This window comes from Rousettus aegyptiacus, unplaced genomic scaffold (assembly GCF_014176215.1).
Source record: "Rousettus aegyptiacus isolate mRouAeg1 unplaced genomic scaffold, mRouAeg1.p scaffold_m13_p_13, whole genome shotgun sequence".
Taxonomy (NCBI): domain Eukaryota; kingdom Metazoa; phylum Chordata; class Mammalia; order Chiroptera; family Pteropodidae; genus Rousettus; species Rousettus aegyptiacus.
The window spans coordinates 65355774-65373348 of record NW_023416288.1 but is presented as its reverse complement, the minus strand read 5'-3'; positions in this window follow the sequence as shown (position 1 = coordinate 65373348).

Here is a 17575-nt window from a genome sequence, read left to right as displayed (position 1 = left end):
GTAGAATTTGCATTTCAAAATTTAGCTAAATTTTGTTCTTTTTTAGAAAGAGACATAACAATATAATGAAGTCCAGGCAAACCAGCAGAAATCACAAGCACATGACTGGTTTTCAGCACTGATATAAATTTCCTTTTGTTCTTTTGCCCAGCCTTTCCAAAATCCAGTAAAAGTCAGTATGGGCCCAAAGCTGATCACTTGTCTAGTTCTTACAAATCATTTTCTTAAAAGAGTGAAAATTATCAGACAGCTGCAGCATTACAGCTTATAGGGAAAACACAGAATGTCATTTTCAAGGTAAGTATGCAGCTGTCTTTCTGTCACTTCAGGTTTTTTAAGACAAATCTAATTAAATGTCTACCTAAAAAGCTAACAGGGTAATTCTTAGCATGCTAATGAAATTTGTCATAAGGCAGCACAACCACAATTCTATTTCTCTATTTTGCCTCTGGCTGGCAAACCTGGAAGCTCTTCTTATTTGAAGTAAAACATATAACTGCCTTCTTGAATAAAATACTTATGGTATATATTTAATTAAATTGTATTTCATTTTTTAATTGAGCTTCTTTCTTCAATAGGGAATAAAATATTGATCAGGATGGAAAATGTTTCATGTTTCCTGAGTGAGAGAGAAAATAAATTTTTAAGGTATGTATTTTAAATTTAATTTAATTTTTTGAAATTACGGTTGACAATATTATTTTATATTAGTTTCAGAGATATAGCATAGCAGTTAGATGTTTATATAACTTATGAAGTGATCTTGATAAATCTAGCACCCACTTGGGTACTATACATAGCTATTACAATATTATTGACTGTATTCCCTGTGCTGTACTTTACATCTCTATGACTATTTTGTAACTACCAATTTGTACTTTTTAATCCTTTTTACCTTTTTCACCCAGGCTCCCAACCCCCCTCCTATCTGGTCACTAGCAGTTTGTTCTCTGTATCAATGAGTCTGTTTTTGTTTTGTTTGTTTTGTTCTTCAAATTTCACATGTAAGTGAGATAATATGATATTTTTCTTTCTCTGTCTGACTTATTTTACTCAGCATAGTACCCTGTAGGTCCATCCATGTTGTAGTAATGGCAAATTTCTTTTTCATGGTTGTGTAATATTCCATCACATATATGTACCACTTCTTTAACCAATTGTCTATTGATGGACACTTAGGTTGTTTCCGTATCTTGGCTATTGTAAATAACACTGCAGTGAACGGAGGGGTGCATGTATCTTTTCAAATTAGTCTTTTGGATTTCTCTGAATAAATACCCAGAAGTGGAAATGCCAGGTCATATGGTAGTTTTATTTTTAACTTTCTGAGGACCCTCAATACTGTTTTCTATAGTGACTGCACAAATTTTCAATCCCAGCAACAATATAAGAAGGTTCCCTTTTCTCCACATTCTCACTAACACTTGTTTATCGATTTATTGATGATAGCCATTTTGACAGGTATGAGGTGATAACTCATTGTGGTTTAAATTTGCGTCTTTCTGATGATTAGTGACACTGAACATCTTTTCATATGTTGATTGGTCATCTGTATACCCTCTTTGGAGAAATGTCTATTCAGGTCTTCTGCCTATTTTTTTTGATTGGATTGTTTGCTTTTTTGGTGTTAAGCTATATGACTTCTTTATAAATTTTTGATGTATCATTGGCAAATATCTTGTCCCATTCAGTAGGATGTCTTTTTATCTGTTGTTGGTTACCTTTGCTGTGCAAAATCTTTTTAGTTCGATATAGTCCCATTTGTTTATTTTTTTCTTTTGTTTCCCTGGCCTGGGGAGACATATTAGAAAAAAATATTACTCTGAGCAATGTCAAAGAATTTTCTTCTAGGAGTTTTATGGTTTCAGATCTTATATTTAAGTCTTTAATTCATTTTGAGTTTATTGTATATAGTATAAGAAGGTAGTCCAGTTTCATTATCTTGCATCTATCTGTCCAGTTTCCCCAACACCATTTATTGAATAGACTGTCTTTAACTCACTATATATTCTTGCCACCTTTGTCATAGATTAATTGACCATAGAGGTGTGGATTTATTTCTGGGCTCTCTATTCTGTTTCATTGATCTATGTATCTGTTTTTATGCCAGTACCATGCTGTTTTGATTACTACAGCCTTGCGTTATAACTTTATGTCTGACAGCATGCTCTTTTTTTCTCAAGATTGCTATGGCTATTTGGGGTCTTTTGTGGTTCCATATAAATTTTAGGATTATTTGACCTAGTTCCGTGAAAAATGCCATTGGTATTTTGAAGGGATTTCATTAAACCTATAGATTGTTTGGGGTAATATGGACATTTTAATGACGTTAATTCTTCCTGTCTGTGAGCACATTATATGCTTTCATTTAGTTGTAACTTATTCAGTTTACTTCCTCAATGTCTTATAATTTTCCCAGTACAAGTATGATACTATATATAGTATGATGTCATCTGCAAATGACAGTTTTACATCTTCCTTTCCAATTTGGATGCCTTTTATTTCTTTTTCTTGTGCGATAGCTGGGGTTAGGACTTCCAATATCACATGGAATAAAAGTGGTGATAGTGGACATTTTTGCCTTTTTTCTGATCTTAAGAAAAACATTTTTAGCTTTTCCCCATTGTGGATGATGCTAGCTGTGGGTTTGTTATATATGGACTTTATTATGTTGAAGCATGTTCCCTCTATTTCCCCTTTACTGAGAGTTTTTATCATAAATGCATGCTAGATTTTGTTAAATGCTTTTTCACATCTATTAATAGGATCATATGATTTTTAACCTTCACTTTGTTTATGTATCACATTAACTGGTTTGTGGATATTAAACCAAACTTGCCTCTCAAGAATAAATCCCACTTGATCATATGTATGTTCTTTTTATTGTGTTGTTGAATTCAGTTTCCTACTATTTTGTTGAGGATTTTTGCATTTATGCTTATCAGGGATATTAACCTATAATTTTTTTTTTGTAATATCTTTGTCTGGTTTTGAAATCAGGGTAATGCTGGTCTCATAAAATAAGCGTGGGAGCATCTCTCTTCTTGAATTTTTTGGAATAGTTTGAGAAAACTAGGTGTTAATTTTTCTTGGAATGCTTGGTAAAATTTACCCTTAAAATTGTCTGGTCCAGGACTTTTGTTTCTTAAAAGTTTTTTGATTACTGATTCCATTTCATTAGTAGTAATCAGTCTGTTGAGATTTTCTGTTTCTTCATGATTCAATCTTGAAAGAGTGTATGTTCCTAGGAATTTATCCATTTCTTCCATATTGTTCAATTCATTGGCATATAACTGTTCATAGTATTTTCATACACTCCTTTGTACTTCCGTGGTGTCAGTTGTCATTTCTCTTTCATTTCTGATTTTACTTACATGGGTCCTCTATCTTTTTTTCTTATTGAGTCTGGTTAAAGGTTTATCGATTTTGTTTATCTTTTCAAAGAACCAGCTCTTGGTTTCCTTGATCTTTTATATTATATTTTTAGACTCTATTTCACTTATTTCCACTCTGATCTTTATTACTTCCTTCTTTCTACTCACTTTGGGCTTTGTTTGCTATTCTTTTTCCAGTTCTTTTAGGTATAGGTTAAATTGTTTATTCGAGATTTTTCTTTTTCTTGACATAGGCCTGTATTGCTATGAAAGTCCCTCGTAGGAATGCTTTCACTGTGTCCCACAGATTTTGAGTCATTGTATTTTCATTTCATTTGTCTCAAGGTACGTTTTTATTTCTTCTTCAATCCTATTGTTAAATCATTTATTGTTTAATAGCATGTTATTTAGCCTCCATATGTTTGTGTGCTTTTTAGTTTTTTTCTTATAATTGATTCCAAATTTCATACCATTGTGGTCAGAGAAGATGCTTGATCCAATTTGTCTTCTTATATTTACTGAGACTTTTTAAATACTTTTTCTTTTTGCTGTTCTGGTTGGGTGTTTTCTGCTACCTCATCTTCTAAATAGCTGATTTGATCTTCGCTTTCTTCTAATCTGCTGTTGATTCCTTCTAGTGCAGTCTTCATTTCAGTTATTGTATTTTTCATTTCTGACTGCTTCATTTTTATGGTTTCCGTGTCCTCTTTTATGCTTACTATCTCTTTCTTATACTTCGAAGTTCCTTGAGCATCCTTATAACCAGTATTTCAAACTCTGTATCTGGTAGGTTGCTTGCCTCCATCTTGTTTAGTTCTATTTCTGGAGTTTTCCCCTGCCTTTCATTTGGGATGTGTTTGTTTTTTTCATTTTGGCTGCCTCTCTGAGTTTTTTTTGTATTAGGTAGATCTGCTACATCTCCCAGTCTTGGCAAGATTGCCTTATATAATAGATGTTCTGTGGGGCCCAGTGGTACAGTCTCCCTGATCATCTGAACCAGGTGCTTCAGAAGTGTTCCTTGTGTGGTTTGTTTATACTCTCCTGTTATAGTTGAGCCTTGATTGCTATTGACATGTCAGCTGGTGGGATTGACCTTCAGGCTGACTGGCTATGAGGACTAGCCACAGCATATGAGCTCTCATTCATGGGCTGTCCCCATGGAGGAGGTTTTGCCCCAGTAGGCTCTGGTGCTTGCTGAGACCACCCTTTGGGTGTATCACTTGTGGAGGTAATCAGGTGGCATTCTGTTGTGGACTAAAGTTGTTTCTGGGGCCTTTTTAGATGGGCTCTGGTACAGGCCAAGGTCAGTCACTGCCTGTGAGTGGCTGGGGCCTACCTAGTAGGAGCTACAAAGCAATTCAAGGTTCCTAGCTGCCTGCACTGGACCTGGAAGCACATGGGAAAGGCCATGCTGCAAACTGAGACCAGCTGCCACCAGTACTGGGCGTGCACAGGTCAGCAAAAGGCACAGGACACCTAAGGTCTGCCATCTTCTGTCCGTAGTCTCATCTGCAGAAAGCACCTTGGGAATTACACAAGTTGGGTAAGGCAGGGTCCCAGGGAGCCAGCAGGGTAGGTCAAGTGATATTTATCAGGTTAATGCAGATTCAGATTTGGTTCTAGTGCTGAGCCTGGGGCCACTCAGTAAGAGGCACATGGCACACTGAGTCCAGTTGACAAAACCCTGGGGCCTGTGAACTATTGAAAGTTTCTAAAGCAAGATTGTAATGTGAGCCAAGGCTGGCTGCCTGTTCCAAAACAGCTTCTTGCGGTATTCTAGTTGGATGGGGTGGAGTCTCAAGGAGTCATCAAGGTGGATGGAGTACAGTTCGAGACAATGTAGATTCAGATTTGGCGGTGGTGGGAGAGGGCTCAACACAAAAAAAAAAATGGTGGCTGTCCCTCCAGCCTTTGCCCTGAAGCCACACACTGTTTTCCCTGGACATCTCTGGCACCTTCCTAGCTACTGTTTCTCACTGGATCCCAGGGTGAGTGCCTGTGAGCAAGTAAGTCTGTGTGTGGCCCCTTTAAGAAGCCTTCTTTCCTACCCGGATGGATAGAATCACCACTGATTTTTATAGCCAGATGTGGGTACTACTCTTCCTGGCACTGGTGCTCTGGGCTGGGGAAGCCCAATGTGGGGTCGGGATCCTTCACTTCTCATGGGGGACTTCTGCAGGTGAGATATTTCTCTGATTCTCAACCGCCATGCACGGGTGTGGGGCCAGCTCATTTTGGGTCTCTACCCCTAGTACCAGCCTTGACATGGCCTCTTCTTTATATCTTTAGTTATAGGACTTCTGTCCAGGTGGTCTTTAGGTGATTCTCCAGATTGATTGTTTTATAACTCAGTTGTAATTTTAATGTGGTTATGGGAAGAGGTGAGCACAGCATTTACCTACTTGACCAGAACTTCTCAGGATATTGGGTGTATTAATTAGGTAATGAATGCTGAGGATTCAATACACAGAGCCAGGTACCTGCCTGGGGAGAGTCCCTCGTACAAGTTAGCTGCATCACACTAAGACCTGGCTTGGCTCCTGTGAAAGACTAATTTTTATCTGTTCTTTTGATTCACACATGTTTTTTAACTCTTTAGTCTCTGCTTACTTTGTTTTCCTTTTGTAACATATAAGAAAAATATTTTGAAAATATTTAAATTAGGAACTGAAGTCAAGCCTATCAACTTCACTTATTTTTCTTAGTGTTCAGTTACAGTTTTTCTAATTTTAAGTTATATAGCTGCAAAAGTTCCCCAAATTCCAAGCTTTAACATAGTTTGTAAGTACTATAGTATAAACGAGGCCAGTGCAGGTGAGTCCAAGGCACATTTTCTTATTAAATAATGAAAATAAGAAAAAATTAGCTCTAGGGAAGCATATTGTTTAATTTAAATGGGCAAGAGTTCATAGTTATAATACTTCCTTATCATATCGTTTGTTGTTGCTCTTTTTTTAACAATGGAAAAAAACTTCAATTGTACCTGTGTATCTGTAAGAAAAGAACAGCAAGAACCAGGTTTGTTGAATTTGTCTGAGGTCATGCAGTATCATCAGTGATAGAACCTGTGCTCTGACTCCTAATAAAAAGTGGTCCCTCAATACTGGGCTTTCATATATATTGAATTCTTGTTTTCCTAGAATTCATATCTCTGTAGCTATGATGTTGCCTAGGAAAGAAAAAGTCAATAAATATAAAAATATTCACTACTGAACTGACCACTGTAAAATTCTGCTTAAAACCAACTTTTTTTTCCTTGCTAACCACTTCAGCCTCATCACTCACCTCTTAATCTGCTTACGATATAATGCGAACAGATTTGAAAGCGTTACTTCAAGTTTAAGGGAAGATTCAAAAACTGGTCAGGTCAAAGAGTATGTTAAGGTATCTGTTTTTTAAATTGTCAAGATCTGACCTGTTAGATAAGTTAATGCCTGCAAAAGAGGAAAATCTGTAAGGACGATGAAAGAACATGTTAAAAAGAATTATTTTCCAATTATTCTGAGAGTGTCGTAGGAAAATTGATGAAACATTTTATATTTTGAAAAAAATGTTTTCATGTTCGAATCAAATATGAGATGAAGAACACCTTATAATATGACATCATTTCATCAAAATTATAAAATATCGATACCTAATTAATTTTTAATTTTACCAAGAATAGGTATCATTTATTAAATACAAATAAAACTCCCTACTAAATATAAAAAATTGTGATTTTTCTAAAGAAAAAAATTTAACATTTTCTTTTCTATTTACTTGTGAGATGTTCCACATTTAAGTGGATTTACTACTCTAAGTGTAAAATGCATCCATTTTAAATATATCTAATGAGTTTTAACAAATGTATTCATCTGTTACCACAATCAAGACAAAGAACATTCTATCATTTTATTTCTAGGATTTACTTTTTTTTTTTTTTGAAATGATTATAGATTCACAGGAAGAACCCATTGGGGGAGATCATGGAGGGGACATGACCATTGGTTGATCTATGAGCTAGTCATGGGCAACTGGAGATTCCTTATCCTCCATACCGTCCTTGGAATGTAGGCTCCACCACTGAACTGAGGCTACTTCCGGGACACAGCTTTGAGAGATTAATGTGTTACTGAGACCATCTGGATAGAAATGTAACTGCATCCAGTTAATGCCTCTACATAATGCATAAACTCTTTTAAGATTCTGGTGGGCAATGTGGAGATCTACTTGTCCTATGGATGCTGAAGACAAGCCTCATTAAGTTTCCTTGCTTATTAAGCCTGCACCTACCAATCTGGAGTGGCCCGCCTCTTTCTTCCATCTCCCCTGCTCAGGGTTGCAGGATTGTGAATCAACAGCCCACTCATACCACTTGGTAGCTGCTGCCTGGTGGTGGAAGTTCAGATTCATGCTCCACTCTCAGTTTTTCCTTTGATCTTTGGCTGGAGTAGATTATTGTTTAAAAGGTTACCTTCTGAGTCTCCCTTTTCCTAATTCTTTGGCTACAGTCAGCAGGCTTTTCTCAAGGTTCCTTTTGTCTGTACCTGTAGGAGTATAATTTCTTATGTGACCTAGATAAACACATTAATTCTAATAGCTCTTTTGGTAGATTCCATCCGATTTTTAACATAAGTGATCATATTATTTATGAATAAAGACAGTTTTACTTTATCTTTTTTAACTTTTTTCTTTGATTTCTTGTCTTTTGAACTCTGTTCCAGTACAATGTTGTACACAAATAGTGACAGTGGATTTCCCTGTCTTCTTTTTTTTTTTTTTTTTTGGAGGAAAGCATTCAATTTTTGCTATTAAGTATGAGGTTAGCTTCAGCTTTTTCAAATTAAATGCCCTTTATCATGTTCAGGAAGTATCCTCATATTTCTTGTTTGCAGAGATTTATTGCTATTGTTTTTGTTGATTTTTTTTGTCTTATAATGAGGAATTGATGTTTTCTGTATGCATTTGAGAGTATCACATTCTTTTCCCTTTTTTAAACTGTTATATTGTGACTTAGATTGAGTAATTTTCAAATATTAAAACAAACTTGCATTCCTGGTATAAACCTGATGGGTTCATGAGGTATTATTATAAATGTTTTTGGATTTGATTTGCTAATATTTTGTTTAAATTTTTTGCATTTGTGTTTATGAAGGAATTTATAGTTTCTTATAAGGTGTAGAGTAATTCTGGTACCTTTTAATGAATTAGAAATCTTCCTCTTCAACATCTGGAAGAATTTGGGTCGAATTAATATTATAACTTCTCTAGGTAATATTTATAGAATTCACCATTAAAATTATATACACCTAGGGTTTTCTTTATGCAAAGGTTCGAACGATAAATTCAGTTTCATTAATAGATATACAACTCTTCAAGTTATCTTTCTTTTTAATGAACTTGTATTACTATTATCTCACAGGGGAGGGTAAATATTACTGTGATTTCATTCCTATTACTTCACCTTAAGGTGTAGCAAAATCCTCTTTCCTTTTTTTGTGAAACACTTCTAGTGGGTATTGCTTAAGGGCATAACTACCTCATACAGGGAGATACCATGCATATTAAAGCTCAGGAGGAAACTTAGATTCTAAGAGGAAAAAGAAAATAATGCAAAAGATTACATTGAAATATGGCCTATGCATTTAAAAATTAAGTGATTAAAATTATAGCAGGAACAAAATTCTGCTTTCTAATGCTATGAAAGGATAACGCCACTGAAATAAAAAGTGTTTCTCATGTTTAGAAAAATCCTTTATCTTTACCTCAAAAATATATTTAGGAATGAAATCGTGAGGGCTGAAAATAATAGATATAAATTTCTTGACATTAAAATGCATCTGGAGAACTATTTTGAACTTTAAAAACTTTGAGAAAAATTATATGACAATTTTTATTGATTGTAATTTTCTTGAAAAAAAAGATCGGATCAAAAATTGTTCCTAGACTTATAAAGATATAGTTATAGAAATTTTAAATTATTTATAGCTCATAAATATACATCTAGAAAACAATATTAATGAATGATACCTCTCAAACCATGATAGTGATTAACTGAGATGAGATGAAGAGAGGGAGAAAAATTACATTGAAGAGAGTTTAGTGAGGACCTTAAATATGTTAATGATGTTTTATTTAAAATTTATAAAAATCTAATGTGATATATTAAATTTTGCAAGAAATCCTGTCTCTTTTATTATACTTATTTTTGAGATTGAGGAAAGAGTAAATTATAAATATATACATTGCTCCAGGACATTTTTAATTGATATGGTCCAAGTATCAAAAAATAGCTTAGAGTGCCAAACATTCAATTAATGGGCTTCTTTAAAACCCATAAGATGTAAAAAATAAAAATTAAAAAAGTCTATAAATGCATGTGTGTGCATTAAAAAGTATACACATGGAAAAGATAAATCAAAATTACATAATTTTTCCTTTTAAAATATTCTATGCAGACATTTAAAAATTTTATCAGAACTGTAATTATCAAAGTCCCATTTCTTCTCTCTGGCTTAATAATTTCAACATGTTTTGAAGTATATAAATTAATGGTTGGAGCTGTACTTAAAAAAAAAAATCTCTACAACAGAACAGGCATGTTTAGTGCAAATTTTTAGTTAACATTAATATTGTTGTTAAGTTCTTATTCTGATGATTAAAAAAAGGATAGTACTTATACAAATATATATTGACTATTTTGCTTTGTTTAGAAAAACATCTAATTTAATTACTATGCACTTCAAATTTTTTGCGATAAAATTGAAAGATCACAAATAAGCCACGGAGATCTCCAGCAATTGAGTTTTGATTATATAAATTGTATATATTTCTCCCTTTGTATCTCTTTTATTGTCTACCATAATACTAGAAACTTACTACTGCTGAATCAACATTAGTTGATTTACTGATTAATTTATAAAAATAAATAGTACCTAATTAGTATCTAGTTGTAAATAATACCTATGTTTATCAAAATTTAATTTGGTATTCTTGGTCTCAAATCCATACAGTATTTGATTTGTATTTTTTTTATTCAAAAGCCCAAAATCTAAATTCAAAACCTTACTGTTATTTAGCTAAGTCACCATTTCTAATGATACTAATGTGTAATTAATTTGTAACTAGTTTCTATTTTCTTTGCATAAATTTAGTTGCTACTTATAACTATTCAATATGCTTGTATATGAATGCTTTTTCAAAAATTTGGATACTCTTATTTTAGATTAAAAAAATAAAACATTTGTTTCAAAAACTTTCATGTGATTCAGCAATTACCTTTAATTACCTTTAATTTTTTAAAGGTAATTACCTTTAATTCTTTAAAGCCATTTCTTTTTTAGGGAAATATATTTTTATCTAAATTTTGATATCTCACAAGTTTGATTTTTAGATTTAACACATCCAATGATTAATCAGTATATCTGTGAGTGGCTAAATTTTATTGCACCATTCTGAAGAATACAAGATTTGTTACTCCTCTGAGAGACATTTGATATATGATCCAGTTCACATGAGAGAATTCTAAATTGATAAATCTCTGAGGAAGGTTGCAGATGACAGCAGATATCTTTCCTGGAACATGTGGTTTTATATAACATACCGTAGTAATGGGTCTTATTCCATGATTCATGGCAAGCTATTAAATGATTTAAGACACTTTTTGGTCTTTACCTGTAGTGCAATGAACTACTTCAGTAGGGAACGTGCTGCCTCTTCAGGCATTATCATTCATTTTATGCACCCCGTCTCCTACCTCACCTCCTATTTATCTTTGGAACAAGTAGCCCTTTCTACATTTTCGGTCCATTGGTCTTCATTAGTGCACTTCTTTGTCAGACATAAACAATTGCCACTTTCGCTTTCTGAGGCTTCACAGTGTGCTGTACTTTGATTTTCTGTCTTAAGAACTTTGTTTTCCTGCCCCTTCTTTTTATAGCTTAAATATATCTTTTCATTCTTTGCTGTCAACTTGAGCTTCTTGATCACTGTTTCTAAAACACCATGTTATCTGAGGTATCCAAACATGAACTTTTTTAGAACTAGATGATATCTATTCTAATAATTTTTTTTAATTAGCATACTCAAAATTTTAAACTTTAAAATTTTGAGAAATTAAAATAGTATGTTTTTCTCTTTTGGCCTCTGAATATATATATATATAAAATGTGTTTTCAATTTTAAAAACTATTTCTGTATAGTTTCTTTATCAACTTCTTGTTTCCTTTAGACATTGAAGACTTTTTAACAGAAAACTTTTTATTAGACAGATTGTGTTTTCAATTTTATATTTCTATTCTTCTAATCAATGTTATGTAGCAGACATTCACTAGCAAAGAAATGGTTCATATTTTCTAAGCAGACAGCAGTTGGTTTGGTTTGTTTCCTGAAAAGAAAAATCTCATAACAATGATGGTAAATTTTTAAATTCTAATTCCGGCAAAAATTCAGAGTGTGAAATAATGATTCCATTTCCAAAATTTAAGAGGCAAAAGAATATATACAACTAAAAAATGTTTAATTAGCACTTAAATACATTAATCTATTATAGGAGAAAACTATAATGACCACATTTCAATAATACTTCTACAGGGTATAATTGACAATCTCAACAACAGTTGCAAATAATTCAATATATTATGTGAAATTATAGATTCATTTATTTGGGATCCCATGTTATTAGAGAAAGGAAGTGGGACATTAACATATTTTATGACACTAATGTATAAATTCTAATTCAAAGTAATACTAAAATGGCATTCAATAATTTATTGATCAGCTTTATTCATTTCATATATGATATAAAGAATAACTTAAGTTTTAATTGTTATGGTATCAAAACTTATAGATCCTACAAAATATGAGATGGAGATAAAACTATGATGATGAATTTTGTTGTCCCTCACAAAAATGAAAATGCCATCTCCTCTGTGTTCTATTCCTGTCTTTTAGATTTATAGCATAAAACCAGTGACCCTTAGAATTAGAATAAATCTTTAATAAAACCCAGCCAAACAATATAATGAACTCGTCTGCATCATCTCAAATACATAAATCTCCAGCTTCTCCTTAGTCGCGTGACAAAGCACTTGCCAGCTCGCATAATAAGCTATTCTGGTTTTGGTGGGACCTGATACACAGATAAAATCTGTACTCTAGCAACTCCCCTTACTGGTCTTAGTTTATTCACGTGGAGGTTAGTAGCAGGAGTATTAAATTTCTATGTGATCATCCAGTTATTTAAAGGAAAGTAAATCCTCAAGTCTCTTTTCTAGGCTTAATATCTTATTACTCAATCAAATGCTCATTTGATGAATCAAAGGGCCCCCATTTTTTAAACCAGGTTTATTGAGTTATAATTCGCATATAGTAAAATTTGCTCATTTAAAAATGTAGTTCAATGAATTATAATAAATGATATCTGCCATGTAACTACCACACCAATTAAGACACAGTATTTCCACTGACAAAACATTTTCTCTAGGTCTTTTGCAGTAAATCCTATTCACCCTGTCAGTGACAAGATATATCTCTTTTCTTTATTTTATGTTTAACCTATCTATGTTTTTGACATGTGAACTGTTTCTTGTTCTGAGCTGTTATAAAGTTGCTATAAAAATCCATGCCTTTATGGGGATGTGTGTTTTTATTTCCTTTGGGTAAATATCTGAAAGAAGGATTACTACATCTTATGGTAATATATTTTTAATTTTATACAAAGCTGACAAATTAGTTCCAAAGTGGGGATATCATTTTTAAAATTTTAATCAAAATGTATACAATTTTATGCCCATATATATTGTTTATATTTTTAATTTAGTGTTTGCCCATCTTTTTAATTTTAGCTATTCCAGCAGTGTCTTCTCTCATCATCATTTTAACTTGCATTTCCTTGATGACTAATGTTGTATAGGAATGTTTTGTATGTTTAGTTCTTATTGGATACCTGTATAATTTTGAGGAAGTCTCTTTTCAATTCATTTGTTTGTCTTATTATTGATTTACAAAAATATTTATATATTCTAGATAAAAATCACTTATCATATATGCGTCTTAAAAATACTTTTTTCTACTCTCTGGCTCGTCTTTTCATTTTTGTAATACTGTCTTTTAATAGTGTTTTATATGTCCAACGAGTACATTTTTGACTAAAATAATATTGAAAAATCTTCTTTCTTCTGGAACGTTGTAGTTTTAATACATCTAGGTTTCTGATCCATTTCAATTTAATTCTTCTGTGTGTGCTAAGTAAGAGTTGTTCATTCACTTCTTCTGTATGGATACCCAAATATTTCCAGAAATATTTGTTGAAGACTATTGTTTTCTCAATAACTTACCTTGCTGAATTGTAGAAAGTCAATTTACTATATATGTATTGGTCTATTTCTTGGACTCATTATTATTTTATTTATATATTCAATCTATGCTTATATTAGAGTACCTTGATACTATAACTTTATTAAACTTGAAAAATTTATCTGAAGAATATTTGTATTTTTTTCTCCAGAATGTGTTCCAGGATATAGAATTCTGAGTTGAGAGTTTGTGTCTTTTTCCTCTGGCTATTTTTAAGTTTTTCTTTACTTTTATTTTTAATCAATTTCATATACCTATGTGTAGTTTTCTTCGTATTGACTTTCTTGGTGAAGTTTAATAAAATTTTTAAGTCAGTAAGTTATTGTTTTACAATACTTGGCAGATTGTGGTCATTACTGTTTTAAACATTTATTCTGTTTCTTCTAGTTCTCTTCATGTTTTGTTATTACGGTTTCATGTATATCAGACTACTTAATATTTTCCCACAAGTACCTGAGGGTATTTTAAATTTCAATCTTTTTTCCTCCCTTTTTCAAAATGAGTACTTTCTGTTCATGTCTTTATTATTGCTAACCTTCTCTTCTTCTGTATTTAATCTTCTGTTAAATAATAGCAGTTTATTTTTATTTTTAGACATTTATTACTACAATCCAGAAATTCCACTTTTAGAGTTTCTTTACCGGTTCATTTATTACAGCCATCTTTACTTTTAAGTCATTGACTATATTTCTAATTGTCTCCCTCCTTAGAAGTTCTTTCTTGCTAATTCCAAATGCTGAATCATCTTGGGGACCATTTTTCCTGACTGATATTAGTCATTATTTGGGTCACATTTTTGTGTGTATCTTTATACTTTTAGTAACCATTAAATTACTAACTTGGTAGTAATTTAATATTTTTTGTTATTGCATACTAAGAATTTTTGATGATACCTTGTCAAGAATCTAGTATCTATTATCTCTCCCAAACTCCCTGAAGAGTGATATTTTTTCTTCTGTTGGGTACTTGATTGCATTGGGAAAATTACCTGAACTAGACAAGTGTTTGTTTAAAATTTGGTTATTACGGATATGTCTCATTTTCCCCTACTGCTAGAGTGAATTCTTATTCCTGGCCTATAGTATTTACTTAGCATGAACCTGCTGAGGTTTCAATGTAAAGCACAAGTTGTTTATCAATACCCTCTGTATCAGCAGGAATCAAACACTAAGCTCTATGTTCTTCACTGTACTCAGCAGCTGAAATCTCTCCTCAGTTTTTAGTCTTCAGTCTCATACACATGCTGTTCATGGGTCATCCCAGAATTTGAAGAGAGTTAATATACATATTTGGAAACTCACTGCTCTGACTCCCTCCTATATGCAGTTTCCTCCCTTGATTTACAACCATTCTGTTAGCCTTAATCTCCTCTGTCATTTAATGTTAATAAGATCAACACTTCTGATTGGGTATAGCCATGCTATTCTATGTGGTCTCTAGAGGGCTCTCAGAGGAAGAGCCATGTAAACACATGTCTCACCCTTATTTCAAGGGTTCTTTTCTTGCAAGGATCAAACACCTGCCAGTCTCTGCCTACTTTGATCACTCTCCAAAATTTAATTTTTTTTTAAAAACATGTTTTAACCAGAATTTATAATTAATATCTGTGGGATAATTACTCAATAAAAACTATATTGCAGTTTCCAGAAGTTCAACCTCTTTTGAGGGATCTTTGTTGAAAAAATATATATTTATTATTATATATGTGTATTAGTTATCTATTGCTTCATAACAAATTCCTCTAAAACTTAGTGACTTAAAACAAAGATTTATTATCCCACAGTTTCTGAGGAGTAGAAATCTAGGTTCATGTTAGCTGGGTCCTTGGGCTCAGGGCCTCTCACAAAGCTGCCATCAAGGGAATGAGCAAGGCTACAGTCATCTCAAAGCTCAGCTGAGGTCGAATCTGCTCCCAAGTTTACTCACGTGGATGTTGGCAGGCCTCACAACGTTATTTCCAAGCTCACGCGCATGTATGTTGGCAACCTTAGATTCTCTCTATATTTGGCTAGAAATACCAGTGCCTTCTCACATGGCCTGTCCTTAAGGTTACAAACAACATAGAAGCTTACTTCCTCCAGCATGAGGGCAGCAAGTGACAGTGAGCAAGATGCAAGCCAGAGTTTTTTGTAATCTAATCTAAGCATTGACACTGTTAACTTTTGTCATAATCATTTAATTAGGAGATGTCAGTAGGTTCAGCTCATATTTGAGGGTGAGGGATCACACAACAGCATGAATACCAAGAGGCAGGGATCATTGGAGGTCATTTTAGGAAAGACTGTCAGGGGAAAATATGTAAACATTGCCATTCTTTCTACTGTTACTCTTTCAAGGGTCCCCTTTTTTTAAATTAAGTTTATTGGAATAACATTGGTTAATGCAATTATATAATTTTCAGGTGTACATTATAATTTGATATCTATTTATTTTATTATGTGTTTATCACCCAAAGTCCAGTTTCCTTGATTTGCCATATATTTGACCCCCTTTACCCCTTCCACATACTGCCTCTTTCCCTACCCTCTACCATCTGGTAACCACTAGTCTTTTGTCTATGTCCATGAGTCTCTGTTTGTCCTGTTATTTTGTTGCTTTTAGGTTTATATCCCACATATAAGTGATATCCTGTGATTTTGAACTTTTTCAGTTTGGCTTATTTCACTTAGCATGATTATCTCAAGGTCCATCCATGTCATCACAAATGGCACTATTTCATCTCTTCTTATGGCTGAGTAATATTCCATTATATGTATGTACTACAACTTCTTTATCCAAACATCTGTCGTAGAATAGCTTCAGTTGAAAGCTTTGGTTAGTATGACTGCTTTGATTATATCATCTCTAGCATATTTTAATATGCTTAAATATAAAATTATATTTTTGTATATTTGGCCAGAGCTCATAATTAGTGTCTGCAGGAAGATAATCTATTATATGACATTCCTGCGATTACTAGAAGTAGAACTTCTTTTCAGGCATATTTTGTTGAATAAAATTATATTCTTCCTTACTTATAATTACTATTTTCTTCAGTGACATAAAATGCATGGTTATTATTTCCCTTTAAACTTCTCTGTTAGTGGACTGTGATATATTCCATTGGTTATTCTGTTGAGACCAGTTTGCAAAGTCACAGAACAAATTATATATTGTTAATACCTTCTTTGACTTCATGTATGTCTTAATATCTAAAGTCAAACTCATTAGATGGTGTTAACATTTAAAAAAAATTTGCTTATTATATTGTTCCTCCATTTTTCTCTTTAGGGAGTCATCATGTTCTATTCATGATATATAAATTGTCTAGAGAAGAAACAAATAAAGAATTGCAAAATTAATGACTTTATTAAGCTACTTTCTCTTTTTAGAACAATAAAATTCATAAATGCTTGCACAAGTATTCATTTTTTATGCTCTTGTGTCTAATTTCTCCAATGGATTTTAGCCATCACTGCACATCTTGCACACTTACATACAATCCCTGTGATTTAATTCACTTTAATTTTTATATTCAAAATTATTTCTGTTTCCATTAATTAACCATATTTACATTAAGGTGTGGTGGGCAACAATTAAATTTGATAATCAGCTGAATATTTTACTACAATTGGTTCAGGAACAGAGGGCAATGGAAAGAGATATGAGAGGGGATTTTGTAGGAAGATAGGGTTACATGGGGGGAAAAAAAGCAACCCCAACTTGAAAAGGAATTCTGATAGCAGGTGTCGTAATTTTATATTATTCACCATGTCCAAATTCTACACTATATCTGGTCAATAGAAGGTGTGCTAATTAACCAGAGGACTTCTGAAATCAATGGTGTTGTCTTAGCCATCCTAATAAGCCACAAGATCTAGAATTAT